The following is a 13,273-nucleotide window of genomic DNA, read 5'->3' on the forward strand; positions in this document are numbered from 1 at the left end:
TTAGTCATTGCAATACTCAACAGTTGCTACTGTAGGCTATGGGCTGCCAGACATTTTTTTTTTTTTTTCTTCAGAAAATTAACTAGATTTTTGGAGCCATCAACCCTTATAGCATCAGCTAACCATTCATAGATCTTTTTTCTTTTCCTAGGGATGTATTGCCTTCAACTGCTTCTAGTAGCCATTTAATAACAACCAGGGTTCTTATTTTAAGTACAAAAAAACTGCCTCCAGCCTGTTAAGCAGCAGAAGTTTTAATAAAAGGATATTGAGAATGAATGATTCTTATCCTTATGAGCAAATGGGTGCTATACAGAGCCCCTTCCCCTAATTGCTCACTTCTGAATCGAAATCTTTCACAGTTGACTCTGATTATCAGAGCCTTCGGGGTAGGGCAGGCTAGATAACTAAATTTTCTGGGTTTTACCTAAGGGAGTCATACTTCATAAGACTAGAAATTCATCAAACATAGGAAAGGTATCAAAAACCAGAGAACATTACAAATGGTCACTGCATATTTGGGGAAATTTTTCCAAGTTGCTATGGTTATAGTAGAAATATTTTTCCAGCTTTTTAGTCTCTTGGCTAATTCTAAAACTGATCCTTTGAAGTCAAACTAGATGGGTTTCATTCTTACTAAAACAGAACATTAGCAATTGCCAGGTTCATCAGATATCTTGTAGAAAGTTTGTCACCTGGCCACTACCACTTCATTCTTTTTCAGTAGTCTGAAGTTTCTACAGTTATGTATGTGACACTGTTCAGAAGATATGCAATACTTTGGATAGATAAAGTTTTTGTTTCCATGTACTTATGCTAAATACCAATAATTTTAGAAGGTATAAAGAGATTTTTTTTAATTTTTTTAAGTTTTAGTGATTAAACTTGTCTTTGAATTAACCAACAGTTTCACTCTCTGGTAATTCTGGGACATTTTTGTTTGCATTAGTTATAGAACTTCTTTTCCTAGAGTGATGGCCACAAAGGTTACTAAAGAGAGCTCGATTGACTTGTCTTTCTACTGAATTCTCCAGGATTGAGTTAATTGCCTCTGTGTCCTTCGCACCATCTTTGTTCTCTGTATTTACTTCACACTCTGACAAGTGGGTCTCTTTCTTCTATCTTCCTTTCCATTTTCTTGCAATCAAACCTGTTATCCATGGCTTCTGGATATTTTTTTCAACTCTGATTAAAGTGTAACACTGAAGAAAATGGTGAGAAACTGAGCAGCAAAGTACTGTTTATCAAACTAAGTAACATATTCTAAGCCTGAAGAAGGAGATCCTTCAGTTCTATAATATGTAATAAATATATAGGTTTTGTTGTGTCTCTTTTGACTGGTCCTTGTTTCTTCTATCATTGTTTGAGCTTCTGGGTTGTTACAGAAGATTATGTTCAAAACATGGCTGCCAGTCAGAACATTCTTATACTAGTAAGTCTGAAAGTTAGATCACTCCAATTTGAGTTTTTTCTGAATGTTGTTTTCCAGTATAGATGACTTTCTGAACATTTGACTTGAAGTACAGTATTTGGGATAAATCCTATATCTGGCATTCAGTGTACATTGGAATTGATTCATTAAGTAATCCCAATATTCCTGTCCTGTCACCATGGTTTTTCATGTTTTTTGCATGTATAATGTGATTATTACCTTGTACCAGGAACATATAAATCATAGTTTCTTTGCCACTTTATAAGAATTTTAATGTCTGCTTTTTATTCATCTGTGGGGACATTTGGCATATGAAATAACTTTGTTGCTTCATTTTTCCTTTATAGTTTAGAGTGCTTATTCATTTAAGATTTGGTGTGACTATAATATATTCAACACTTCGCTTTTGTCCTCTATTTATTCCATTCCTGTGGTTCACATTTTCCTTTTCTTATGTATCATGTGTTGAAAATGAAAATATCTTGTCTAGGGTGGAGCTTAGCCATGGGACTAAACAAACATGCTCTCCTTCTGCACTTTGTTGATTTTAGTGGTTAAATTACTAAAAATCCTGTAATAATTAAAAAAAAGCTTTACATCTACCTTTTTTCATTGAGTCCTTTCACAGTACAGATCCCTTCCTTTCACAGCTCTTACCCAAAATACAACTTGTTTGCTCATACTTCTTATATATTTAAGACTCCCACAGCAGTAGTCAAGAGATTAGTGAAAGTAGCATCAATAGGCGAGATACTAACTCACTAAATTTAGTGAAAGAAACTAAACCACTTGAACTGAGTTTCCAAAACTCAGAAGAAATTTATGATGGGCATGCTCTTCTCATGTCAGGGGTAGAAGTACTGAAAACCCAAAACATGTAAACACTGGAAGTTTCTGATTTTATCATATCTCTGACATCTTGTTGGCCAAAGCAAGTCATATGGCCAAGCCCATAGTCAAATACTATAAAGTACATTTCACCCATCATGAGGCCAAGCATGTTGCGCAGTCAAATTCAACACTGATGGCTTGGAAAAATTCTTTTTCTCATGGAGGTGGAGGGAAATAGTGGATGAATATTTGCCAAATAATAATTCGATGTACCACACTACCCAATCTCTAGGTTAGCTGTACTCTTTCAAAGTATACTCCATCATATCACCATGCTGCTTTATTTTCTTCTTAGTGCACATTATCTGAAATTATCTTATTAATGTTCATTCAATCAAGCAATATTATCAAATACTTAATAGGTACCAGGCAGTACTCAAGTACTAAGGATACATCAGTAAATAGATAAAAACTCATTATCTATCTCCCCTGATAAAATATAAGCTCTGAGAAAGAAAAGACTTTGTCTATTTCATGTTCTCAGTGTCTAGAATAAGCCTAACACATAGCAGATGTTCAATAAAATTTCATTTCATGCATGTATATTATCATATGTGAAACAGATCGCCAGTCCAGGTTCAATGCATGCGACAGGGTGCTCAGGGCTGGTGCATTGGGATGACCCTGAGGGATGGGATGGGGCGGGAGATTGGAGGGGGGATCAGGATCGGGAACAAATGTACACTCATGGCTGATTCATGTATGGCAGAACCACTATAATATTGTAAAGTAATTAGCCTCTAATTAAAATAATTAAAAAATCTTGTTTCATGAATGCCATTAAACATGTATGTAATCTAACTTCATTTCTCAGATTTCATGCATATAAGACAATTTTGGGGATGTTTTTATAGTTAGCCTTGTGAATTTAAGATACTCCAATTTTTCTGCTGAGAAAAGGATCTGTGCTTAGTATATTTGTAAGTCCAGAGTTTATACCTCAAAGCAACTGAAAACCAATCCTTGAATGTAGTAGTCTCACCAGGGTAAAATCACCTTGAGAGACTTCTTAAGGAATGGACCCCATTGGCTAAGTATATATTTAATTCCCTTCCAAACAGGAACAGCATTAAAGATAATACAAAGGGATTTTTTACATGGAGTATGTTATACTCAATATCTCATGAGAATTATGTTCACTGTAGATACTTTATCGTCTTTGCTTCAGGGCCTTACTGAAAATAGTTTTAATGGTAAAGAATTTGCCCTTTCTTGTTAGGCTCGTATATGGCAAGCACACAGCATGTGTTGAAGGGCGAAATTAGTTGATACTGATATCAAGTTTTGAGTCATGCTGCTCATTTACTTTGGTCTTTTAAAGTTCTGTTTCAAGAACTTTGTCTCAGATTATGTACATATGGTACCAAACCAAGCAAAAACTCAACAAGAGAATATCAGAATAGATCTGCTCATAGAAATCTGAACTGCATAATTCAACAGTTATCACAGGAATGTTTACAACCCCCATCTCTGAAGCTTTAGTTGTTTTATTTTAACAGTCAACATATTAATGTCTAATAGTATATATGCTGTGGCCAATCTCACATTCAAATGAAACCAGTCATAGCAATTCTCATTTATATTTTAGGTCTTTAAACATTTTCATGCACTCAGCTTTGAAATAGTATTAGATGCCCTTAATATAATCATTCAAGAGCTACCACCGTTTGCTAAAGAATATACTATTATCCAATTATAGTAGTTCATAGTAAAGTCTTAAGTGATCATTAACTATTTATATAGAATTAGTGATATAGCACTGTTGAAAAAATGAGAAGTAAGGTTTTACACAGTTGTATACCTGGGGTCGCACAGAGTCGGACATGACTGAAGTGATTTAGCAGCAGCAGCATCATACCAAGAAAATCTTACCTTTATACTATAAGCAAGATAAATTGCCACACATGTGACAGTGCTGTAAGGGAAATGGAACAGGTGGAGCTGTAGAAGCCCATTAGATAGAGAGTTAAGGAAATCCTCATGGATCAGAGAAGCCTTCCTAGGTTCATTGCCGAAGCTTAAACTTCAAGAATTACTTGTCTCTCCGTATGTCCAACACATAGGGAAGACTATCCTTGGAGTATATCCAGATTCTGACCATCACTACTATGGTCACCACTGTCTAAGCCACTAAGTCTTCTGCCTGGAATTCTACAAAAGCCTCCTACTTGGTATCTTTACTTCTACTGTTGCGCTCCAAAGTCTGCTCTTAACACAGTAGGTGGAGTCATTTTTTGAAACTTAAGTCATATTAGTCACTTCTCTGCACAAAACCTTGAAACAGCTTCAGTTCAGTTCAGTTGCTCAGTCATGTCCGACTCTTTGCGACTCAATGGGCTGCAGCACGCCAGGCTTCCCTGGCCATCACAAACTCCCAGAGCTTGCTCAAACTCATGTCCATCTAGTCAGTGATGCCATCCAACCATCCAGTGATGCCATCTCATTCTCTATTGTTCCTTTCTCCTGCCTTCGAACTTTCTTGGCATTAGGGTCTTTTCCATTGAGTCAATTCTTCACATCAGGTGGCCAAAGTATTGGAGCTTCAGCTTCAGCATCAGTCCTTCCAATGCACATTCAGGACTGATTTCCTTTAGGATTGACTGATTTGATAACCTTGCAGTCCAAGGGACTCATGAGTTTTCTCCAGCACCACAGTTCAAAAGCATCAATTCTTCTGCGCTTAGTTTTCTTTACAGTCCAAGTCTCACATCCATACATGACTACTGGAAAAACCATAGCTTTGACTCGATGGACCATTGTTTTCAAAGTAATGTCTCTGCTTTTTAATATGCTGTCTGGGTTGGTCATAGCTGTTCTTCCAAAGAACAAATGTCTTTTAATTTCATGGCTGAAGTCACCATCTGCAGTGAATTTGAAGCCCCCAAAAATAATGTCTGTCACTGTTTTCATTGTTTCCCTGTTTATATGCCCTGAGGTTATGGGACCGGATGCCATTATCTTAATTTTCTGAATGTTGAGTTTTACGCCAACTTTTTCACTCTCTGCTCTTTCATTTTCATCAGAGGCTCTTTGCTTCCTTTTCGCTTTCTGCCGTAAGGGTGGTGTCATCTGTGTCTGAGGTTCTTGATATTTCTCCTGGCAATCTTGATTCCAGCTTGTGATTCATCCAGCCTGGCATTTCGCATGACATACTCTGCATATAAGTTAAATAAGCAGGGTAACAATATACAGCCTTGATGTACTGTTTTCCCAATTGGAAACAGTGTTGTTCCATGTCCAGTTCTAACTGTTGCTTCTTGACCTGCATGCAGATTTCTCAGGAGGCAGGTCAGGTGGTCTGGTAGTCCCATCTCTTGAAGAATTTTCCATGGTTTGTTGTGATCCACATAGTCGAAGGTTTTGGCATAGTCAGTGAAGCAGAAGTAGATGTTTTTCTCAAACTCTTTTGCTTTTTCTATGATCCAGTGGATGTTGGCAGTTTAATTTCTGGTTCGTCTATGTTTTCTAAATCCATCTAAAACATCTGGAAGTTCATGGTTCGCGTACTATAGGAGCCTGGCTTGGCAAATTTTGAGCATTACTTTGCTAGTGTGTGAGATGAGTACAATTGTACAGTAGTTTGAGCATTCTTTGGCATTGCCTTTCTTTGGGATTGGAATGAAAACTGACCTTTTCCAGTCCTGTGGCCATAGCTGAGTTTTCCAAATTTGCTGGCATATTGAGTGCAGCACTTTAATAGCATCATCTTTTAGGACTTGAAATAGCTCAGCTGGAATTTCATCACCTTCACTAGCTTTGTTTGTAGAGATGCTTCCTAAGGCCCACTTGACTTCACATTCCAGGATGTCTGGCTCTAGGTGAGTGATCACACCATCATGGTTATCTGGGTCATGAAGATCTTTTTTGTACAGTTCTTCTGTGTATTCTTGCCACCTCTTCTTAATATCTTCTGCTTCTATTAGGTCCGTACCATTTCTGTCCTTTATTGTGCCCGTCTTTGCATGAAATGTTCCCTTGGTATCTCTAATTTTCTTGAAGAGATCTCTAGTCTTTCCTGTTCATTTTTTTTCCTGTATTTGTTTGCATTGATCACTGAGGAAGGCTTTCTTATCCCTCCTTGCTATTCTTTGGAACTCTGCATTCAAATGGATATATCTTTCCTTGTCTCTTTTGCCTTTAGCTTCTCTTTTTTTTTCAGCTATTAGTAAAGCCTCCTTGTACAACCATTTTGCCTTTTTGAGTTTCTTTTTCTTGGGGATTGTCTTGATCACAGCCTCACGTACAGTGTCACAAAACTCCATCCATAGTTCTTCAAGCACTCTATCAAATCTAATTCCTCGAATCTATTTGTCACTTCCACTGTATAATCATAAGGGATTTGATTTAGATCATACCTGAGTGGTCTTAGTAGTTTTCCCTACTTTCTTCAATTTGAGTCTGAATTCAGCAATAAGGAGTTCATGATCTGAGCCACAGTCAGCTCCCAGTCTTGTTTTTGCTGACTGTATAGAGCCTCTGAATCTTTGGCTGCAAAGAATATAATCAGTCTGATTTCAATATTGACCATCTGGTGATGTCCATGTGTAGAGTTATTTCTTGTGTTGTTGGAAGAGGGTGTTTGCTGTGACCAGTGTGTTCTCTTGTCAAAACTCTGTTAGCCTTTGCTCTGCTTCATTTTGTTCTCCAAGGTAAAATTTTCCATCTCATTCTAAAAGTCAGTCGTTGCAACATCATATATGATCCTTGTGACCTGGTCCCCTGTTTCTTTTCTTATCTCTTAAGAACACCAAACAGAACAGAGAAATATTACAACTTTCTCATAGGTTTTTGCTATCATCTAATACTGCTTTCAGTATTTTTGAATTGTTACTAAATTGAACCCATGGGTGAAATTGAAAACTGAGAATCTTGATTTTAGTAAGTACAGTTAACTATGCATTGTTTCAGATTTGACCCACATATCATTTTGAGGCATCTTTTTCAGCTATGACAGCCATTAAAACCAAGTACAAAAATATATGATATCTAGAGCCAGATTGCTGTATTGCAGTATACTAAACCAAGATTTTCAAGTATAGTGAAACATTGTTCAATTGTATGAATCTCACTTTTTAAAAAATTGTGTATTTCATATTATGCATAATATGTTAGTAAAAATACAATATATGTTCATAATTAATAAAAAACATTACTTGGTGGTAAAGTGTTTCTATTTTAGATCACTGGTTTTCTCCACACTCATGTCTAAGACAAGATTCCCATAAAAACTTTTTTAACTAGGTAGTGTAGTGAGAAAACCACTTTCTTGCTTTTGTTGAGAAAGTTAGCTATTCAGTTTGTTCTCTCATTTTAAATTGGAAGAGAATATTTGACAGGGAGAAACAAGATGGAAAGAGATGTAACAAAGATGTCACAATTCATTTGTGCCACCGTTATTTTAGTGCTATATTTAAAGTTATTTTAAAATATACTTTGCTCCCTAAGAGCTTCAGTGTAAAAAAAAAAGAATATTTGTTACATTTGTTTATTTTATTGCTTTAATGTTGATAGGAAAGCTAGGAGCTTAAGGAAGAGTAGCATTTCAGAAAATAGCTAGATTGCTTGTGGAGTAGTCCAGAATGAAATTTTTTTTTTTTTTGAGGTATAATTGATGGACAAAATTATGTTTCAGGTATCCAGCATAGTGATTCAGAATTCTAAGTTATATTCCTTTTATGTGTATGTGTGTGTCAGTTACTCAGTTGTGTCCGACTCTTTGTAATCCAGGGACTGTAGCCCGCTAATATGGAGTATTGAGTAGAGTTCTTTGTGGTATAAAGCAAGTTTGTATTAGTTAATCTATTTTATATGTAGTTGTGTGCATATGTCAATCCCAGTTTCCCAGTTAATCCCTCTGCCTCTTATCCTCTGGTAACCATGACTTGGTTTTGTACATCCATGACTTTACTTCTATTTTGTAAATAAGTTCATTGTACCCTTCGCAGGTGGCACTTGTGGTAAAGAACCCACTTGCCAATGCAAGAGAAGTGAAAAACGTGGGTTTGATCCCTAGGTCAGGAAAATCCCCTGGAGAAGGGTATGGCAACCCACTCCAGTATTCTTGCCTGGAGAATCTATGGACAGAGGAGCCTGGTGGGCTACAGCCCATAGGGTTGCAAAGAATCGGATACAACTGAAGCAACTTAGCACCCATGTTTTAGGTTCCATGTATAAGCAATAATAGATGATATATGCCTTTCTGTGTCTGACTGACTTCACTGAGTATGACAATCTCTAGGTCCATCCATGTTGCTACAAATGGCATTATTTTGTTCTTTTTTTTGTTTTTTGGCTGGGTAAATTCCATTGTATATGTATACCACATTTTCTTTATCCATTCCTCTGTTGATGGACATTTAGATTTCTTCCATGTCCTGGCTATTGTAAATAGTACTGCAGTGAACTTTGGGGTGCATTATCTTTTTGAATTACGGTTTTCTCCAGGTATATACCCAGAAGTTGGATTGCTAAGTTATATGGTAGTTCTAGTTTAATTTTGGTTTTTTTAATCTTTAAAAAAATTGTTTTAATTGAAGAATAATTGCTTTACAGAATTTTGTTGTTTTCTGTCAAACTTCAACATGAATCAGCCATAGATACACATATATGCCCTCCCTTTTGAACCTCCCTCTCATCTCCTGCCCGTTACCACCCCTCTAGATTGATACAGAGCCCCTGTTTGAGTTTCCTGAGCCATACAGCAAATTCCCGTTGGCTATCTATTTTACGTATGGTAATGTAAGTTTTCATGTTACTCTTTCCATACATCTCACTCTCTCCTTACCTCTCCCCATGTCCATAAGTCTATTCTCTATGCCTTTTTCTCCATTGCTGCCCTGTAAATAAATTCTTCAGTACCATTTTTCTAGATTTCCATATTTGTGTGCTAGAATACAATATTTATCTTTCTCTTTCTGACTTATTTTAGTTTTTTAAGGAACCTCTTAGGTTGTGTTTTAAAGAACTGTTCTCCATAGAGGCTATACTAGTTTACATTCCCACCAAAAGGTGTAGGAGACTTCTCTTTTCTCCCCACCCTGTCCAGCATTTATTGTTTGTAGTTTTTTTGATGATGGCTGTTCTGAGCAGTGTGAGATGATACCTCATTGTATGTAGTTTCAATTTGCATTTCTCTAATAATTAGTAATATTGAGCATCTTTTCATGTGCTTTTTAGCCATCTGTAGTCTTCTTTGCAGAAATGTATATTTAGAACGTCTTTTTTTTTAATTTATTTATTCTAATTGGAGGCTGATTACTTTACAATATTGTATTGGTTTTGCCATACATCAACATGAATCTGCCACAGGTGTTCCCCATCCTGAACACCTCCCACTGCCCCGCCCCCCCACCATCTCCCTCCCTGTACCATCCCTCTGGGTCCTCCTCCATTTTTTGATTGGGTTATTTTTATTATTATTATTATATATTAAGCTATATGAGCTGTTTGTATATTTTGAAGATTAAACCCTTGTAGTTGCTCATTTTTTACAAATATTTTCTCCTATACTAAGGGATGTCTTTTTGTTTATAGTTTTGTTGCACAAGAACTTTTAAGTTTAAATAGATCCCACTTGTTTACTTTTGTTTCATTAGGAGGTGGGTCAAAAAAAAAAAATAAAGATCGTGTTGCTATCAAAGAGTTGTTTATATCAAAGAGTGTTCTGCCTATGTTTTCCTCTAAGAGTTTTATTGTGTCTAGACTTACAATTAAGTACTTAATCCATTTTGAATTTAGTTTTGTATATGTTGTTAGGAAGTGTTCTAATTTCATTCCATTACATGTAGCCATGTGGTTTTCCCAGCACCACTTATAGAAGAGACTGTCTTTTCTCCATTGTATGTTCTTGCCATCTTTGTCATAGATTCGGTGACGACAGGTGTATGGTTTTATCTCTGGGCCTTCTATTCTGTTCCATTGAGCTATAGTTCTGTTTTTGTGCCAGTATACTGTCTTGATTATTGTAGCTTTATCATATAGTCTGATGTCAGGGAGCCCTGATTACTTCAGCTCTTCTTTTCGTTTTCAAAGTCACTTTGGCTATTTGGGGTCTTTTCTGTTTCTGTACAAATGTCTTTCTTTGTCTGGCTTATTTCATTTAGCATAATGTTTTCAAGTCCATCCATGCTATTGCAAATGAAATAACTTCTAAAGTGATAAACTATAGTTTACTTTTCTAGAAAACAGGATTGAGGTAGAACTCATGAGTAAATTCATCAATAAATTAAATACCATATTTATATGATGCACAAGTAATATAAAATTTGCCCTTATTTTCAAGGGCTTATGAGATGATCTGTCAAAAGATATATTTAAAAATTAATGCATTATATGAGGCAGTACAGGATTGTTGTAATACTTAACTCTGCCTGTCATTGCTCTGAGCCTTCAGAAAAAGGACCATCAGGAAAGACTGAAATGTAACAGAAAAGACTATTAGAGACTAGTTCTTCGTCTAACCTTATAGAACTGTGACCAACAGTACCAGTTCCCCATATAATATAAAATCTCCCCTTCTTCCTACTAATAGAATGCCAAGGTTATTTAAGGTAGCACTTTAATGATTTGTGACAAACACACAACTCTTCAAATTCCTCTACAAGCCTTGAATGGCCATGTAACCTAATTCTAGGCACTGTGGTGCCAAAGGGAGTCTATTGTGTGAGAGTTTTAAGAGAGCTATTGTTTTCCTGGTAAAAAGGGACAGACCCCTTTGGCAAGTGTGTGTTTTGCACATCCTTCCTCTTTTTTTTCCCCCACGTAGAGCATAGGCTAATGCCTGAAGGTGCAATTGACATCTTATAACAAAAGGGAAAAATATATATGCTGAAGATAGACAGCATAATAAAAAGCAGAGATATTAATTTACCAAAAAGGTCCATATAGTCAAAGCTATGGTTTTTCCAGTAGTCACATATGGATATGAGAGTTGGACTATAAAGAAAGCTGAGCACTGAAGAATTGATGCTTTTGAACTGTGGTGTTGGAGAAGATCCTTGAGAGTCCCTTGGACTGCAAGGAGATCCAGCCAGTCCATCCTAAATGAAATCAGTCCTGAGTATTCATTGGAAGGACTGATGCTGAAGCTGAAGCTGCAATACTTTGGCCACCTGATGTGAAGAACTGACTCATTGGAAAAGACCCTGATGCTGGGAAAGAATGAAGGCAAGAGGAGAAGGGGACGACAGAGGATGATAGTTGAATGGCACCCTTGACTCGATGGATATGAGTTTGAGCAAGAGTTGGTGATAGACAGGGAAGCCTGGTGTGCTGCAGTCCATGGAGTTGCAAAGAGTCAGACATGACTGAATGACTGAACTGAACTGAAGATAGGTGTGGAGAAAAATAGTCTGGTTTCTGGACTCTTTACCAGCTCTGCCCTGTAATACCCCCAGGCCTTGATGCATTAAATAATAAATTCTTGTTTAAGCCACTGTTTTTCATTTGTCTGTTGCACACAGTCTGAAGGACAAAAAAGAATGTTTGAGTTTAGAGTAAGTAAAAAAGTGAAAGAAAAAAAGCATCAAGTCACAGTTAAATTACTAATATGAGAGTACAGTGAAGAGACTGAAGGCCACTAAAATGAAGTTTATATTGACTCACTATATTTAAATAGACAAATTTCCTTAACTAGTTTAGGAAAATTTTTAAAATTATTTTCTTTGTTATCATTTATGAATTATCAGAAAAAACTTGGCATTCTTCTGTCCATTTTTCTTAAATGAAGGCAGAATTCCATAGGTCCCTATATGTAAAAGTATTCAATAGTCCATCATTCAGCTGTAGACTTCTTCGAGCCTTCCCCGTTAAAGACCTTAAACTGTCATGAAGGATAAGCTATTTCAGTAATTTTTCATGTTTTTCCAACAAGTTTACACCACAGAAATGCTCTACTTAGACATCAACTTGTCATCTGAACTGGACATTGTTTGTCAGCAGCGTTGTGATGAAGGGCCACTTCCTGTAAAGGATTGACACATCCAGCATTATTTCAAAGAAATCATATTGCTTGTTTTCTTAGCTGCAATCCAGTAATCTCTGATTTAAACAAAGGACAAGGAAAATTCTCAAAAGTAGCAAAATATATAAGGTAGTGTGTATAGCTTCAGAGAAGGCAATGGCACCACACTCCAGTACTCTTGCCTGGAAAATCCATGGACAGAGTAGCCTGGTAGGCTGCAGTCCACGGGGTCGCTAAGAGTTGGACACCACTGAGTGACATCACTTTCACTTTTTATTTTCATGCATTGGAGAAGGAAATGGCAACCCACTCCAGTGTTCTTGCCTGGAGAATCCCAGGGACGGGGGAGCCTGATGGGCTGCCATCTATGGGGTCGCACAGAGTCGGACACGACTGAAGCGACTTAGCGGCAACAGCAGCAGAGTATAGCTTAATTGTATTCAAACTGAAAAATGGCAATCTCTTTAAGGAGAAAAGTTTAAAATCATGTAGTTTAATAAAAGTAGTTAGCATTCAGTGCATCTCTGGTGAGAAGGAACTAGTAGAGTTTCATGTAGAGAAAGTGGGAGTCACTGAAATCCCTCTTTTTCTGATCCCCTTGGGAGGAGGGAAAGAATGAACAGGTGCAGCTATATACTGAAGAACATTTCCTCTGCTTTCATGGCTGAAATTCATGTATTCTAAATCTCGTAGCATGTTTTGAACTAGGGTATAAATTGCAAAATTTGATTGTGATTTAAAAGTACCTGAATTCTTACTATGAGTAAGGTTATTATGAAAAGAATTGGTGTTGAAAATGTCACTTTAGGTATTGAAAAGATTATTGATTGATGAGTTCTATTATGTATATACATTCAGTATCAGCCATAATATGTTGAAATCTCTTACAACTATGTTCCTTATACTTCTCTGAGAACTTTGAATTGCCAGCTAGTAGGTTGAGGAAGAAAAGGTGTACAACTGAGAAGAAAGAATAATCAAAAAACCAC

At 36.7% G+C, this 13,273-nt stretch overlaps 1 protein-coding gene across 2 annotated transcripts in view; it reads left to right on the forward strand.

Moving 5' to 3' along the window:
- The window catches only part of LOC120861136 (coiled-coil domain-containing protein 91-like), a 305,946-nt gene that overhangs the window by 250,277 nt on the left and 42,396 nt on the right, over positions 1-13,273 (forward strand). The window lies entirely within an intron of this gene.

The sequence above is a fragment of the Oryx dammah genome, unplaced genomic scaffold (assembly GCF_014754425.2).
Source record: "Oryx dammah isolate SB20612 unplaced genomic scaffold, SCBI_Odam_1.1 HiC_scaffold_11229, whole genome shotgun sequence".
Lineage (NCBI taxonomy): Eukaryota > Metazoa > Chordata > Mammalia > Artiodactyla > Bovidae > Oryx > Oryx dammah.